Here is a 12,199-nt window from a genome sequence, read left to right on the forward strand (position 1 = left end):
TCCTACACCCTCCTCACAATCGTGATTACACTTCAGCTTATGGCTGCTGCCACTGTGTCAGTCCATCTCGTTGGGGGTTCTCCTCTTTTCCACTGACCCTCCACTTTACCAAGCATGAGATCACTGTCCAGGGACTGGTCCCTCCTGATAATCTGTCTAAAGTATAAGAGATGAAGTCTCATCATCCTGGCTTCTAAGAAGATTCTGGTTGTACGTCTTCCAACACTAATTTGTTTGTTCTTCTAGTAGTTAGTCCATGGTACTTTTTGTTTATTTTCTTTTTGTTTTTTCTCCTTTTTCTTCTTTTTTTTCTTTCATGGTACTTTTAATATTCTTCTCCAACGCTATAACTCAAATGCATCAATTCCTCCATACTATTCCTTATTCATTGTTCACCTTTCACATGCATATGAAGCGATTGAAAATATCATGGCTTGGGTCAGGTGCACCTTAGTCCTCGAATTGACATCTTTGCTCTTGAACACTTTGGACCAGATAGCTGTTCCTATAATCTACTTGTTGTTGTTGTTGTTAAGTGCCATCAAATTGGTTCTGACGCATAGCAACCCTATATAGGGTTTCCGAGGCTATAAATCTTTATGGAAGCAGAAAGCCTCATCTTCTTCCTGAGGAGTAACTGGTGAGCTCAAACTGCCAATCATGTGGTTCACAATCCAGTGCTTACTCTACAAAGTCACAGTGTTCCCTATAAGCTCCTAAAACACTGAGATTTTTTGACTCTGAGAAATGAACATTGAGATCTATTTATCCACGGTGATATACAACAACAACATGATCCCCAGACTTTTAAGAAGTCTATGCAAAAAAAAAAAAAAAAAGAAGGAAGGAGGGAAAATAAAGGAAAAAGGAGGGAGGAAGGAAAGAAAGAGAGAGGGGAAAGGAAGCAGCAATGTTTCTGGTGTATAGAGATCTACTCATTAACACATTTTTGTTTAAAGACCAAGAATTTAAATTCACTCCAACCAGGTCTTCAAAGCAGCTCATTCCAATTTGATCCCCCACTGAGAATTTACATTTTCATCCCAGATATACTAAATCAGCACCTACACTTCCAGGAACCTACACCTGAGAATCTTGTTGAACTTCAGATGCTGATTCAGTATATCTGGGGTAGAAGGCAAATGCTCAACAGGGAGTGGTACCAAAATGAACCGGTTCAAAGCCATGATGCTTCCAGACAGACTTAGGGAATCAGCTCACTAAAAACAGCAGACCTCATATACACTTTTTAGTAGAGGTAAGCAGGAGATTCAGATTTGTGATGTCTGTGTGCTCGGGCCTGGCTTGTCGTACCTCTGTCTATTACACAGCTGGTTACAAGCATGTGTTTGCACCTGTTCAAGCCTTCAACTGTGTTGATCCAATATTAATTAAACAACTCCTTAAAAACAAGTTAAAAACAAATTAGACCCTGCCATCCTGTGCCTATCCAGGTTTTCCCTCAGTGGCTCTTCATCTACAAAGGATGGTCTACAGAGGGTAAGGAGCACTGTTTCTCTGTAATTAGGGAGGGGCTCATTATCCCCCATTAATTAGCAACACCACCACTTAGTGAGAACAGTTGTTGGTACATAGCAGTAGGGATTGGTGACTAATTAATGAGTTGATTAGCTAAGCGTCTTCACAAGTTACAACAGAAAACAACCACCTCCACATGGATCACTGATTAGAACAGGGCCATCAAAAGTCTAAAATGTAAAAGTCAAAAAAAGCAATCTTTTAGATTGGGCTAACAGATAGCACTCTACAAATAATCAGTACATCTTCCAAATGTAGCATGTTCATATTATTTGAAGTGTTAATGACTTCTGGCCTGCAATCCTTGGAAATCAGTAAAAAGGGGATGAAACTAGTCTATGGCAGATGAATGTGGAAGCTTAGGTGTAAAAACTGACTCTGTTCTTGTAGGAAACTATAGAGTATGTTGTTGTCAAGTACAACGAAATCTGTTCTAACTCATAGTAACCTTGTTAGGGTTTAAACCTGTATAGGGTTTCCAAGGACCTGCTGGTGGGTCTGAACCACTGACCTTGTGGTTAGCAGTCTAGTGCTTATCCTAAAGCCTCATACCATATAGTGTGAAGATTTCCCTATTGATATTTCAAAATATTACTTTTATCAGAACAGTAAATAGAATATATAAACAGGGACTTGACATTTGGGATGTGATCAAGTTATTTGTTGTTATTGTTAGGTGCCATTGAGTCAGCACCAACTCATAGCGACCTTATGCACAGCAGAACAAAACACTGCCTGATCCTGGGCCAGTCTCACTACTGTTGCCATGCTTGAGTCCATTGATGCTGCCACTTGGCCAATCCATCTCATTGGGGGTCTTCCTCTTTTTCTCTGACCCTCCACCTTACCAAACATAATATCCTGTGCTCAAGTTATAGTTCAAGAAAAATGTTCATATTTCTATTGTATCAGTTACTTTGTTACATCATTATTTCTTTCATATGTCTCTCTTACACAAAAACGTACACAGTCACAAATTTTGATCCTGAGTTCTTTGAAGGTAAAAACCAACTCTCACCTTCACACTTCTGTTGAAGAGAGCATAGAAGGTACTCCCTAAATACTTGATTAAAAGAATAATTAACAGATGATTTAACTACTGAGTACTGGACAAGAGATAAAGTAACAACAAATCCTACATGTGGATGCTAATGTATCTTCAAAGTGTGTACAAACAGGAATCTTCAGCCTTTATAAAAGGGTCTTGTCTTAATCTTATCACATATAAATCCATTGTCTTAATCTTATCACACGCAAATTTTACTTGTGTGTGATATTAATGATATTGTTCGATGATTTCTGCATTCTATTTAGTCACCTTTTTTCAGAATGAGTACAACTATGGATCTCTTCTAAATAGTTAGCCAAGTAGTTGTCTTCCAAAGTTCTTGGCATAGACAAGTGAGCACCTCCAGTACTACATCAGTTTGTTGAAATATTTCAATTTGTATTTTATTAATTCCTGGAGTTTTATTTCTCATCAATGCCTCCAATGTAGCTTAGGCCTGTTCCCTCAATATCATTGGTTCTTAATTATATGGCACCTTTTGAAATGGTTGAACATAAGCCAGTTCTTTTTGGTACACTGATTGTTTATTTCTTCCATCTTCTTTTGATGCTTCCTGAATCATTCAATACTTTGCCCATAGAATTCTTTAATATAGTAACACAAGGCTTGAGTTTTTTCCCCTTTTAGCTTGAGAAATGCTGAGCATGTTCTTCACTTTTGGTTTTCTAACTCCAGGTGTTTGCGCATTTCATTATAAATGAATGGTCTTCTCAAGCTGACATTTACTTATCATTTCTTCCAGTTGTTTTAGTTTCTCTATGTTCGAGAGCAAGTTTCAGAGTCTCTTCTGACATCCATTTTAGTCTTTAGTTTCTTACCTGTCTTTTTAATGACCTTTTGCTTTCTTCTTGTGTGATATTCTTGATGTCATCCTACAAGTCCTCTGGTCTTCTGTCTTTAGTGTCCAATGCATTAAATCTGTTCTTAAAATTGTTTCTAAATTCAGTTGAGAATATTTTGATTCTCATGAACTTGTTTTCATTTTTTTCAGCTTGAGCTTGAACTTTCATATGAGCAATCGATGGTCTGTTCCACAGTCTGTCCCTGGCCTTGTTTTGGCTGATGGTATTGAGCTTCTCCATGGTCTCGTCCCACAAGTATAGTTAATTTGACTCCTGTGTATTCTGCATAGTGAGATCCACATGTATGGTCAGTCACCTTTGTGTTGTTAAAAAAAGAAAGATATTTGTAAAATAAGTCATCGGCCTTACAAAATTCTACCATGTGATCACCAGCATCAATTCTATCACCAAGACCACATTTTCCAACTGCTGATCTTTTTTCTTTGTTTCCGACTTCTACATTCAATTCCCTAACAATTGTCAGTACATCTTGACTGCATATTTGCTGAATTTCAGGCTGAAGAAGTTGGTAGTGGTATGCCAGAGTCGGTTCCGACTCATAGCGACCCTGCGTAGGGTTTCTGAGGCTGTAAATCTTTACAGGATCAGAAAGCCTCTTTTTTCTCCTGTGGAATGGCTGGTAGTTTCAAACTGCTGAACCGAGGTTAGCAGTATGACTCATCATCACTACACTATCAGAACTACTTGAAAAAGTTGGTAGAATTCTTCGATTGTCTTTATGGTTGGTGTTAACAGTGGTATTAACTGGACTTCTTTGTTGTTGTAAAGTTCCCTCAAGTCAATTCAACTCTTAGCAACCCAATAGGGTTTCCAAGAATGTAAATCCTTGCAGTAGAAAGGCTCATCTTTGTCCCACAGAACAGTTGGTGGACTCGAACCACCAACCTTGTGGTTAAAAGTCCAGCATTTATCCTACAGAGCCACAGAGCTCCAGTCTTCTCTGTAGGCATATGGATATTATCCTAAAACAGACAGCATTGTATTTCAAGGTGGATCTTGAAATGTTCTTTTTGAGGATGAATCCAACACCATTCTTCTTCAATTTGTCATTCCTGGCATAGTAAACCATGCGGATAATCATATTCAAAATGGCCAATCTCTGTCCATTTCAGCTCACTAATGCCCAGGATATGGATCTTCATGCATTCCATTTCATTTTTTACACCTTCCAATTTAACTAAATTCATACTTCATACATTCCACACTCTAATTATTAATGGATATTTGCAGTTGTGTCTCTCCATTTCGAGTTATGCTCCATCAGAAAATGAAGGTCCTAAAAGTTTTGCTACATTCACATAATTGTGGCCAACTCTTATTTGAGGAAGTATCCCCAATTCTATTTTGAGTGACTTCCAACCTAAGGAACTCATCTTTTGGCACTATATTTAAAAATGTTCTCCTGCTATCCATAAGGTTTCAGTGGCTAATCATTCAGAAGTGGTCTGCCTCTCCTTCTTGCTAGTCTGTCATAGTCGGGAAGTTCCACTGAATTCTGTTCACCATGGGTGATCCTGCTGCTGTTTAAAATACCAGTAGCATAGCTCCCAGTATCACAGCAATGCACAAGCTGCCACGGAATGACAAATTTGCATACAAGTGGTAGTAACAGAATAGTGGTGGTTTTGTGCCATGGAGTCGGTTCTGACCCATAGCGACCCTGTATAGGGTTTCCGAGGCTGTAAATCTTTACGGGAGCAGAAAGCCTCATCTTTCTCCTGCGGAACAGCTGGTAGTTTCAAACTGCTGACCTTGCAGTTCACAGCCCGCCTAATCAAATCTGATTGTTTTCTTTACAAATGAGAACAGATGAAGAGAGACAAAGGAGAGATATGGCCAAGATGCATCTGCAAATCAAGGAAGGCCGAGAAACACCTGGGGCTACCACAAACCTGAAGAAACAAGTAAAGATCTCCCCCTAGAGTCGTCAGAAAAAGCAGGGTCCTGCTGACACTCTGAATCTGGACTACTTACCTTCAGTCCTCAAAACTGAGACAATACATTTTTGTTCTTACAAAAATTATTTGTTACAGTCACCCTAGGAAACTAATACATTCTGTAGGATGGTAAGAGTAATAATAGTATCGTCAGAACCTGGCTAACATCAAGGAAGATAATGAAAATCAAGAGAAACCCCAGCTGATCCCTATGAGGTTCAGAGCTGACATACCTTCCAAACTTTTTTTTTTACCAATTCTGACACCAGGATTCAATCATTTGTTGCAATGGTCCCACAGAACTCACAGACCATATTTATATAAGTGATTTATTCAGGGAGTAATGGGGTACAACTCAGAATCAAGATCAACAGGCTACAATTCAGGATGAGGAAGCAGGTAGACAAAGTCTCCCATCTTCAGTCAGCACGGATCTCTCAGCTCTTCTTGACTGTACGGGCCTCCTCTCCTGGCCACAGGACAGGCTCCCTTCAGCTCCACTGTCTATCACCACCAGCTCTTTTGATAGGCCCCTTCTGGAACTCTCTGTGTCCAGCGTTTCAGCACTCGACCTTTTAAAAGGTTCCTTGCCTTCTCTCTCTTTGCTTTTTCTATATTCTATCTTCCTTCTGCTTCTTCCTTGCATCTTTTCCTGTTTTTTCCTGTCTGAAAAACCTCTTGCGGTTGGCTGCATATACAGACTCATCTTGTTCATTTCAAGCTGTGGCCTTTTCCAACAGGTAGCCATAAATTGACCAATCTATACCCTAGACTAGAGGCATTTTGCTTTCAATTCACCTTATTTGCATAGTCCATAGTCACATAATTTGCATAGCCTATTGCCCAATCCTTGCAAGGTGCATACCAAGCACAGGGCAGGCTATAGCCCAAGGCCAAACTAAAAGTATCAAGCCAAGTTGTTTTCAGCTTTCTCAAGAAATGTAAAAAAACAGAAGCAAGCGGGGGGGGCTAGAAAATTAGGGCAAAGGTAACACCTCATGTTTTAGGGGAAATTTTTCTCAACCAGTTTTTCCAAAGAACTAAGGCAAAAGACCAAATCAAGGAATTCATTTTACTACAATAGCTATTCTTGAAGCTGCAGATAATGACTGGAATACCTAGGTAACCCAGAAGTGTTACAGCAGGAGCTCTGGGTTAAGTCCCTTGGTAGCTGAGAGAATGCCAAGTCTGGGACTTCTGCTGGCATTCCTGCAGCTAGGAAATTCTTTCTTTATCCCTGGCAGGAAAAAAGATTTTTTGAAATTCAGGAAGTCAAAGTCAGGAAGCAGAAGAAAAACTACACTACTATTTATAAGACAAATCCCAGACCGTTTTTCTACCCATTTAAAATATTGTTGTTGTTGTTAAGTGCTGTCGAGTCGGTTCCGACCCATAGAGACCCTGAACAGGGTTTCCGAGGCTGTAAATCTTCACGGGAGCAGAATGCCTCATCTTTCTCCCGCGGAGCCGCTGGTAGTTTCGAACTGTTGGCCTTAAGCTTCGCAGCACGATTCGTAGCCACTACGCTACCAGAGCTCCTTGTTATGTGCCCTTATGTGGCGCTGCAGGATAGTACACTGGACCACAAGATTGGTTTGAACCACAAGGTCAGCAGTTCAAACTCACTAGCCGCTCCTCAAAAACCCTTTACAGGGTCGCTGTGAGTCGGAAACAACTCTACAGCACTGAACAACAACAACATTAACAGAGTATTAAATATACAAAACTGTCTACTAAGTACAAATACAATGAACATTTAATGGCCCCTAGGTAAGATGGGGCGAAGAAGTGGTGTTCATTTCTAAGCTTCCAAGTTGTGCTTTGAGGTTCTGTAAATTCAGTTGACTTGGTTGAGAAGTTTCAATGCATAAGGTAAAAGCATAAAGTCCTAGAAAGACAGTGAGAGTTTTACTAAACTCTTTTTATGGTCATAGTAAATGCTCTAACATTTCGTAGGCTAAAATTATAGCAGTGTGGTCTTTGACAATGGTTCTCAAATTTTTAGACTGTGAGAACCTCTTGAACATGAAAATTAAGTTTTTCTGAAACCCCCACCAAGTAATAGTTCTTCTCTGTCAAGTTTTAAAAATATATATGACATGTTTTAAGAGAACGTGTGTAGTCTTGGGGAACACCATGGTCAATTGGCATGACATAGTCCACAAAGACAATGTTCTTGTTAAATGCAATCAAATCAGTTCCAACTCATAATGACCCTGTATAGGGTTTCCAAGAAGTGACTGATGAGTTTGAACCACTGACATTGTGATTCAAATTGAACTTGCAGTCCAGTGTTTGATCCCACAGCACCATACCAGGCTCCAGACAGTGTTGTCCGTCCTACTTTTTTTGAATCGCAACTGAGATCTTAAAAGCTCATGAGCAGCCAGCTAAAGTGCAACTATTGGTCTTTCCCTGTGCTGAGGAAAGAATGATGAAAACTGAAAACACTTGGAGTCAATTAGTCTAATAAACTGATGGAACACATGAACATCAGTCTCCAGGACCCTAAGACCAAACCAACTAAATGGTGTCCAGCAACCACTACCAACTCTTCTGATAGGAATCACATTAGAAGATCCTGTATGGTGGTGTTGGTAGTGTGCCATGAAGTTGGTTCTGACTCATAGCTACCCTGCATAGGGTTTCCAAGGCTGTATGTAAATCTTTACAGGAGCAGAAAGCCTATCTTTCTCCTGGAACAGCTGGTTGTTTTTGCTTACCTTGGTGTTAGCAGCATAACTAGTAACCACTATGCTGCCAGAACTCCTTAGACTGTCCAGTATAGAGTAAGAGAAAATGTGTAACAAAACTCAAATTTTAAAAAAAGTCAGATATCTGATCAGAAAAAGACTAGAGGAGCCTGAGACTTTAGGGCCCTTAATCACCTTTCAGATTTAAAACTGAACTCACCTTTGACTCAATTTTCAGCCAAATAGCTGGTAAGTATATAAGGGGCACCACAACACCAGTAAGACATGCTCACCATGGAATGATCAACCATTCAAGATCAAAAGGATAGCATTTACCTAAGGACAAACTTCGAAAGGGTTGAAAAAGAAGGTTAAATGGAAACCAGGATTAGAGAGAGGAGGTGGGCCAGCTGATGTTTCATGGAGCAGATTGTCATCAGTGAGATGAATTTAAGTATCCGATTTGCTGAATGTGAAATTTATTATCTGTTCTGTAAACCTTTACTCAAATCACAATAAAATGTTTAAAACAAAAACAGAGGGAATGTGTGCCAAGTACATAAATGTGACTCAGTAACTATGTATTGAATGAATGAATGTTGATCACGTTTAAAATAGATGAAACTGCAAGTAATCTAAAGGATGGACTCCACATATTGTTGTATAACTGTACTGTATCTATTGTATCATTTTTATGAGTCCGAATCAACTCAATGATAAGGGTTCAATTTTCTGAGTTTATACCATATGAAATCATTACTGTTGCTTGGTTACTAATTTGAAGTGAAAAATTCATCATAAGCCTGTGCTTACCTTGCTTATTGGGTAATCCACCCCATTTGCATTGTGTCCCCTAAAATGATACATTCAGGACCTTACCCCTATATCTGTCAATGTGACCTTGTTTAGAAACTGTCTTTGAAAATGTGATTAGTTAGGCTAACTTGAGAGCATACTGGATGGACGCAGGTGAGTCCTAACACTATACGACTGGTGTTCTTATTTCAAATAAATAATTCCATATACACATATACATATGTGTGTGGTGGTGGTGGTGGTGTTAAATGTTATCTAGTCGGTTCCTACTCACAGCGACCCTGTATAGCATTTCCAAGGAGTGGCTGGTAAGCTTGAACCACCAACCTTGCAGTTCAAACCAACCTTGCAGTCCAGCGCATTAACCCGCAGAGCTAAACCCGTACTGTATATGTGTGTGTGTGTGTGTGTATATATATACACACACACACACACACATATACAGTCTGGGTGTGGCACTGTGGACTATTGCATCAGACTGCAAAGTCGCTTGAACTGCAAGGTTGGTGGTTCAAGCTTACCAGCTGCTCCTTGGAAACCCTATACAGGGTCACTATGGGTCAGAATTGACTCAACGGCACCTAACAACAACATAGAGAGTAAGTGTCCAGATGTGACACTGTAGGATCAGCACCAGACTGCAAACCACAAGGTTGGCAGTTCAAACCCACCAGCTGCTCTTTGGAACCCCTATACAGGGTCACTACAAATCGGAATCAACTCAATGGTTCTTAACAACAACATATGAATATATATAGAGAGAGAGAGAGGAAGACAGAGAATGGATGCTCTGTGGCATTCAGCAGCAAGCTACGGAATGCCAGTACTAGAGCCACCAGAGCTAGGAGAGAGGCATGGGACAGCTGCTCCATCAATACCCTCAGAAGAGTTACATGGCCAATACCATAATTTGAACTGTTGCTGTTGTTGTTAAGTGCCATAGAGTTGGTTCCGACTCATAGTAACCATGTATAGGATTTCTGAGAAGTGGCTGGTGGGTTTGAACCACCAACCTTTTGGTTAGATAACAACGCCACACCAGGACTCCTAATTTGGACTGGTGGTGGTAGATGTTATGTGCCATGGAGTGGGTTCCAACTCATAGCGACCCTACAGAGGGTGTCCGAGACTGCAAATCTTTGTAGGAACAGAAAGCCTCATCTTTCTACCTCGGAGCAGGTGGTAAATTTGAACTGCTGGCCTTAAAGTTTGCAGCGCAGCTCATAACCCATTACGCTACCAGGGCTCCTTTCATTTGGACTACTAGCCGCTAACGTGAGGTAGTAAAGTTCTGTTCCTATAAGCTACCTTGTTTGTGCTATTTTGCTATGAATTTTCTCTCTTGTTTTCTGCTCATTATTGCACACTTAGCAAAGTGTTTCACACATCGTGAGCAATCGTGATTGAATAAAAGAAGGACTTGTAAGTGAGAAAATACAAATGACCAATAAAATGTTATTTTTTTAAGACCTAAATCCTCTGGTAATCAAAGAAACATAAGTGTGAGGCAACCTTTTCTTCTATAACCCTGGCACACAAGCTTTTAAAGATATTTACTCTTGTCAAATGTATGAAGTGGGCTCTCTCATCTTCTGCCAGTAAATATCAAAATTGGTTCACATTTTCCAATGGGAAATTTATAAATACATATGAAAATTCCAAAATTGTTGTAACTCTTTACCAACATTTTCATTTCAGAGACTTTTTTCTGAGTAAAATCTTTCAAATATATGTAATAATGTCGGTCTTGCCGATCTTTGTAATGTATATTGGATGCAACCTAGATTTTTAAATATAGGGAATTGGTTAAATAAATTAGTAAGTACTTAGGATAGAATGAATGAAAATATCAAACATTGTGATCTTCACTATTTAAAGGTATGGAAAATCATTGTGTCATATAACAAACTGTTGTTGTCAAATGTCCTCAAGCCGATTCTGACTCAAACCGACCTTGTGATCCAATGTTTATACTACAGCACCACACCAGAACTCCATAACAAGTAAAAGAATAAATATATGTGTATTGTAATTTTTTCAACTATGTGGATGTCTATGTGTTTAGAAAATGAGCCCTAGTGGTGCACTAGTTAAGTGCTCAGTTGCTAACTGAAAGAGCAGCAGTTTGAATCTACCAACTAACTGCTCCTTGGGAGAAAAATGAAGCAGTTGGCTTCCATGAGGATTATTGTTAAGTGCCATTCAGTCAGTTCTGACTCATAGCGATGTGGTGTAGGGTTTCCAAGAGCAGCTGGTGGGTTTGAACTGATGACCTTATGGTTCACGTTCCAGTGCTGACTCTGGGGACAGCTCTACTTCGTCTTATAGTGCCGCTCTGAGTCAGAATCAACTCAGAAGCTATAGGTTTGGTTTGGTTTCATATGTTTAAAAACAGTATGTGTATGAAATGTTTTTTGATAGTGAGATAATTATTACTCTTCCTGATGTTTTAAAACACTTTTTCCAAAGAACTCATTGCTGTTGTTAAGTGTTGTGGAGTCAGTTCCGACTCATAGTAACCCTTTCCGGGGTTTCCTAGGAACGGCTGGTGAGGTTGAACCACCAACGTTGCCGTTCAAACTGACCTTGCAGTCTAGTGCATTAACCTGCAGCACCACACCAGGATTCTAAAAGAACTCACACTACTTGTCTAATAAGGAAAAAATCAATAAATCAATTTTTGAATGTCTTCTGTGAAGTTTCAAGCTGTCTTTCACAGTTTGCAAGCTGTCATTTGAATGTATCCCATTGACTGCAAGATAACCGGGCAAGGAAAAATGCCCAAGATTAAACTTTTTCTTCACCTTTAGTATCTAAAAACCTTGACATATGATGGTATCAATGGTGAAATCCTAGTCGTCAAGGGCTTCCAGGTGTGGTTCTGTAGGATAAGCACTTGACCACAAGGTCAATTGGAACCACAAGGTTGGTGGTTCAAGCTCACCAGTTGTTCCTCAGAAATCCCATACAGGGTCATTATGAGTCAGAAGCCACTCAACAGCACTTAACTACAAAAAGGGCTTCCTGAACTCACTCTACCCTACCCTCCCAATCCTTACCCTGTTTAATCATTGGCATCTAAGAAATGCTTCTGGGTTAGCTTTAGAATATTTAACCATATTTTTTCACCCAGTTTTTTCATTCAGGAATATGAATTGAAAAGTTAATTCCTAGAAGAAAAGTTGTTGAAAGAACATTTCTTTTTCAGTATTTCCAACAATGAAAACCTTAAAGAAATTTTATCCTCAGAAAAGAAAAATTATGAATGTGTTACCCAGTCCT

The sequence above is a fragment of the Chrysochloris asiatica genome, unplaced genomic scaffold, assembly GCF_000296735.1.
Source record: "Chrysochloris asiatica unplaced genomic scaffold, ChrAsi1.0 scaffold00040, whole genome shotgun sequence".
NCBI lineage: Eukaryota > Metazoa > Chordata > Mammalia > Afrosoricida > Chrysochloridae > Chrysochloris > Chrysochloris asiatica.